The sequence below is a fragment of the Schistocerca gregaria genome, chromosome 3 (genome assembly GCF_023897955.1).
Source record: "Schistocerca gregaria isolate iqSchGreg1 chromosome 3, iqSchGreg1.2, whole genome shotgun sequence".
Classification (NCBI taxonomy): Eukaryota; Metazoa; Arthropoda; class Insecta; order Orthoptera; family Acrididae; genus Schistocerca; species Schistocerca gregaria.
The window spans coordinates 19622912-19629035 of NC_064922.1; the positions used below are offsets into that span (position 1 = coordinate 19622912).

Sequence of the window (6124 nt, forward strand, 5' to 3'; positions counted from 1 at the left end):
ACAATGGGGCTCGAGATGTGTTTGTTACCTCAGGTGCTGTATGATTGTCGACAAGGAGTGAAAACGGAGCAATTTGTGACGGCTCTTTCAATTTAAGACGTTAAAAACAGTCGGAATTTGCATTTGTAATACCAGAGCATCGAAACTACTTGGAACTTTTGTGTATATGAACGTGTCCGCGCCTTTGTACTCTGCTCCCTTCACCGCTACAAACCAACCAACCATCGTGTCCGTGCGCATCAGAGTCGCAAAGAATGGGGAATAGCGCAGTTTGGTCATTCATGTGGCGTAGCTAAGTTGGTAGAGCGTTGGCTTCGCATGAGAAAGGTGCAGGGTTCAAGCAGCGGCGCCTCCATTTTTTGTGGTCAGTGCATGGTAAGTGTTGGTCGCGGCGAACCTAAAGGCACGCAAGATGTTGCAAAGCCAGCGTCACAGACTGATATGATGTATACTGACGTAAGGAGAGCAAGATGTAAGTGTGGGGACCGGCTGTTATCGAGGTGTCATCGAGTGCAGATCTGTCTTAGGTATCACGGCTTAACCTCATTGAAGTCTAGAGGGTGGACAACACGTTCGTCTTACTCAGACCGGTGTCCGAACTCTATTTTCAACGTTATACGTGCCACTTTCATTGTGGCCAACTACGATTCGATACAGAATGCACGAAACCTGAAATACACCCTAACGGATACATAGAGAGTAGTGTTTGTCTGCTGAATAATGGGAGTGCAAGGGTCTGTGTCGACTATATAGCTTTATGTAGCACCATTAGAATTCGGAGGGGCGGGCGTGCGTAGCTCAGATGGTAGAGCGCTCGCTTAGTATGCGGATGGTACTGGGATCAATACCCAGTGCCTAAAGAATTTTTAACACACCTACATGCGCACCTTGCCATGCAAGTGGAATAATTCTCAGCCTGCAGATGTGTCTAGGAAGATACAAGCGAATGATTAGCATCCACAATTGGCAAGCGTGCTGTTATTAGTGCGCGGGAAGCACCCTCCTCCCACGCCTACACTTTATTTAGAAACAGTACAAGTGTTCCCGTAAGATTCTCAAGCCTATGTCGGAAAGATCTGCCTTGCGCCGAGTTCACGTAAATCCCACTGCACATTCCTATTCTTTGCGTGCAGTCGGCTGCAACTGGTGTTGCTAGTTGTGACTGCTGATAACAGATGCCGTAGCAATCAATTCATGGAGTGAGTTGTATGTTTTGCGATAGTCTGTCTCTGACAAGCAAGCACAGGTGACATAGGTGCGAACACAGGAAGCTAGCAGACCCTCGCTGCCTGCAGACACCGAGCAGCCACACTAGGAGGGCGGCCTAAGCAGTAGGCGAAATGTGCTCATTCGCCTTGGTGCGACGTCGAACTATAAATAATGCTGTCACTAGCGTGAGCGTCGTGGAAAGTCGGAAAAGTCGGCTGCGTGGGTGAGTGCCAAGTTTGGGGAGCGTTTTGTAGTATGCGCAGTGCAATGGAGACGTGGAAACTTGTTGTGGCCCAGTGTTTTGCAGTTGGACGACAAGATTGGTACACAGTAGTAAAGAGCGAGGCACTGAGTTGGCATGAATAATGGAGTGCACAATGGGGCTCGAGATGTGTTTGTTACCTCAGGTGCTGTATGATTGTCGACAAGGAGTGAAAACGGAGCAATTTGTGACGGCTCTTTCAATTTAAGACGTTAAAAACAGACGGAATTTGCATTTGTAATACCAGAGCATCGAAACTACTTGGAACTTTTGTGTATATGAACGTGTCCGCACCTTTGTACTCTGCTCCCTTCACCGCTACAAACCAAACAACCATCGTGTCCGTGAGCATCAGAGTCGCAAAGAATGGGGAATAGCGCAGTTTGGTCGTGCATGTGGCGTAGCTCAGTTGGTAGAGCGTTCGCTTCGCATGTGAAAGGTGCAGGGTTCAAGCCGCGGCGCCTCCATTTTTTGTGGTCAGTGCATGGTAAGTGTTGGTCGCGGCGAACCTAAAGGCACACAAGATGTTGCAAAGCCAGCGTCACAGACTGATATGTTGTATACTGACGTAAGGAGAGCAAGATGTAAGTGTGGGGACCGGCTGTTATCGAGGTCTCATCGAGTGCAGATCTGTCTTAGGTATCACGGCTTAACCTCACTGAAGTCTAGAGGGTGGACAACACGTTCGTCTTACTCAGAGCGGTGTCCGAACTCTATTTTCAACGTTATACGTGCCACTTTCATTGTGGCCAACTACGATTCGATACAGAATGCACGAAACCTGAAAGACACCCTAACGGATACATAGAGAGTAGTGTTTGTCTGCTGAATAATGGGAGTGCAAGGTCTGTGTCGTCTATATGGCTGTATGTAGCACCAATAGTCTTCGGGGGGGGGGGGGGGGGGGGCGTAGCTCAGATGGTAGAGCGCTCGCTTAGTATGCAAGAGGTGCTGGGATCAATACCCAGTGCCTCCAGAATTTTTAACACACCTACATGCGCACCTTGCCATGCAAGTGGAATAATTCTCAGCCTGCAGATGTGTCTAGGAAGATACAAGCGAATGATTAGCATCCACAATTGCCATCGTGCTTTTATTAGTGCGCGGGGAGCACCCTCCTTCCACGCCTACACTTAATTTAGAAACAGTACAAGTGTTCCCGTAAGATTCTCAAGCCTATGTCGGAAAGATCTGCCTTGCGCCGAGTTCACGTAAATCCCACTGCACATTCCTATTCTTTGCGTGCAGTCGGCTGCTACTGGTGTTGCTAGTTGTGACTGCTGATAACAGATGCCGTAGCAATCAATTCATGGAGTGAGTTGTATGTTTTGCGATAGTCTGTCTCTGACAAGCTAGCACAGGTGACATAGGTGCGAACACAGGAAGCTAGCAGACCCTCGCTGCCTGCAGACACCGAGCAGCCACACTAGGAGGGCGGCCTAAGCCGTAGGCGAAATGTGCTCATTCGCTTTGGCGCGACGTCGAACTATAAATAATGCTGTCACTAGCGTGAGCGTTGCGTGAGCGTCGTGGAAAGTCGGATAAGTCGGCTGCGTGGGTGAGTGCCAAGTTTGGGGAGCGTTTTGTAGTATGCGCAGTGCAATGGAGACGCGGAAACTTGTTGTGGCCCAGTGTTTTGCAGTTGGACGACAAGATTAGTACACAGTAGTAAAGAGCGAGGCACTGAGTTGGCATGAATAATGGAGTGCACAATGGGGCTCGAGATGTGTTTGTTACCTCAGGTGCTGTATGATTGTCGACAAGGAGTGAAAACGGAGCAATTTGTGACGGCTCTTTCAATTTAAGACGTTAAAAACAGTCGGAATTTGCATTTGTAATACCAGAGCATCGAAACTACTTGGAACTTTTGTGTATATGAACGTGTCCGCGCCTTTGTACTCTGCTCCCTTCACCGCTACAAACCAACCAACCATCGTGTCCGTGCGCATCAGAGTCGCAAAGAATGGGGAATAGCGCAGTTTGGTCATTCATGTGGCGTAGCTAAGTTGGTAGAGCGTTCGCTTCGCATGAGAAAGGTGCAGGGTTCAAGCAGCGGCGCCTCCATTTTTTGTGGTCAGTGCATGGTAAGTGTTGGTTGCGGCGAACCTAAAGGCACGCAAGATGTTGCAAAGCCAGCGTCACAGACTGATATGATGTATACTGACGTAAGGAGAGCAAGATGTAAGTGTGGGGACCGGCTGTTATCGAGGTGTCATCGAGTGCAGATCTGTCTTAGGTATCACGGCTTAACCTCATTGAAGTCTAGAGGGTGGACAACACGTTCGTCTTACTCAGACCGGTGTCCGAACTCTATTTTCAACGTTATACGTGCCACTTTCATTGTGGCCAACTACGATTCGATACAGAATGCACGAAACCTGAAAGACACCCTAACGGATACATAGAGAGTAGTGTTTGTCTGCTGAATAATGGGAGTGCAAGGGTCTGTGTCGACTATATAGCTTTATGTAGCACCATTAGAATTCGGAGGGGAGGGCGTGCGTAGCTCAGATGGTAGAGCGCTCGCTTAGTATGCGGATGGTACTGGGATCAATACCCAGTGCCTAAAGAATTTTTAACACACCTACATGCGCACCTTGCCATGCAAGTGGAATAATTCTCAGCCTGCAGATGTGTCTAGGAAGATACAAGCGAATGATTAGCATCCACAATTGGCAAGCGTGCTGTTATTAGTGCGCGGGAAGCACCCTCCTCCCACGCCTACACTTTATTTAGAAACAGTACAAGTGTTCCCGTAAGATTCTCAAGCCTATGTCGGAAAGATCTGCCTTGCGCCGAGTTCACGTAAATCCCACTGCACATTCCTATTCTTTGCGTGCAGTCGGCTGCAACTGGTGTTGCTAGTTGTGACTGCTGATAACAGATGCCGTAGCAATCAATTCATGGAGTGAGTTGTATGTTTTGCGATAGTCTGTCTCTGACAAGCAAGCACAGGTGACATAGGTGCGAACACAGGAAGCTAGCAGACCCTCGCTGCCTGCAGACACCGAGCAGCCACACTAAGAGGGCGGCCTAAGCAGTATGCGAAATGTGCTCATTCTCCTTGGTGCGACGTCGAACTATAAATAATGCTGTCACTAGCGTGAGCGTCGTGGAAAGTCGGAAAAGTCGGCTGCGTGGGTGAGTGCCAAGTTTGGGGAGCGTTTTGTAGTATGCGCAGTGCAATGGAGACGCGGAAACTTGTTGTGGCCCAGTGTTTTGCAGTTGGACGACAAGATTGGTACACATTAGTAAAGAGCGAGGCACTGAGTTGGCATGAATAATGGAGTGCACAATGGGGCTCGAGATGTGTTTGTTACCTCAGGTGCTGTATGATTGTCGACAAGGAGTGAAAACGGAGCAATTTGTGACGGCTCTTTCAATTTAAGACGTTAAAAACAGACGGAATTTGCATTTGTAATACCAGAGCATCGAAACTACTTGGAACTTTTGTGTATATGAACGTGTCCGCACCTTTGTACTCTGCTCCCTTCACCGCTACAAACCAAACAACCATCGGGTCCGTGCGCATCAGAGTCGCAAAGAATGGGGAATAGCGCAGTTTGGTCGTGCATGTGGCGTAGCTCAGTTGGTAGAGCGTTCGCTTCGCATGTGGAAGGTGCAGGGTTCAAGCCGCGGCGCCTCAATTTTTTGTGGTCAGTGCATGGTAAGTGTTGGTCGCGGCGAACCTAAAGGCACACATGATATTGCAAAGCCAGCGTCACAGACTGATATGTTGTATACTGACGTAAGGAGAGCAAGATGTAAGTGTGGGGACCGGCTGTTATCGAGGTGTCATCGAGTGCAGATCTGTCTTAGGTATCACGGCTTAACCTCACTGAAGTCTAGAGGGTGGACAACACGTTCGTCTTACTCAGAGCGGTGTCCGAACTCTATTTTCAACGTTATACGTGCCACTTTCATTGTGGCCAACTACGATTCGATACAGAATGCACGAAACCTGAAAGACACCCTAACGGATACATAGAGAGTAGTGTTTGTCTGCTGAATAATGGGAGTGCAAGGTCTGTGTCGTCTATATGGCTGTATGTAGCACCAATAGTCTTCGGGGGGGGGGGGGGGGGCGTAGCTCAGATGGTAGAGCGCTCGCTTATTATGCAAGAGGTGCTGGGATCAATACCCAGTGCCTCCAGAATTTTTAACACACCTACATGCGCACCTTGCCATGCAAGTGGAATAATTCTCAGCCTGCAGATGTGTCTAGGAAGATACAAGCGAATGATTAGCATCCACAATTGCCATCGTGCTTTTATTAGTGCGCGGGGAGCACCCTCCTTCCACGCCTACACTTAATTTAGAAACAGTACAAGTGTTCCCGTAAGATTCTCAAGCCTATGTCGGAAAGATCTGCCTTGTGCCGAGTTCACGTAAATCCCACTGCACATTCCTATTCTTTGCGTGCAGTCGGCTGCTACTGGTGTTGCTAGTTGTGACTGCTGATAACAAATGCCGTAGCAATCAATTCATGGAGTGAGTTGTATGTTTTGCGATAGTCTGTCTCTGACAAGCAAGCACAGGTGACATAGGTGCGAACACAGGAAGCTAGCAGACCCTCGCTGCCTGCAGACACCGAGCAGCCACACTAGGAGGGCGGCCTAAGCCGTAGGCGAAATGTGCTCATTCGCCTTGGTG

At 48.8% G+C, this 6124-nt stretch overlaps 1 non-coding gene across 1 annotated transcript; it reads left to right on the plus strand.

Annotated features, from left to right (window-relative positions):
• The first annotated feature begins 5551 nt into the window (after nt 1–5551).
• Trnan-auu (transfer RNA asparagine (anticodon AUU)) lies at nt 5552–5624 on the plus strand. Its single transcript has one exon. It is a non-coding gene; the product is annotated as a tRNA-Asn (tRNA).
• Nucleotides 5625–6124: the final 500 nt, after the last annotated feature.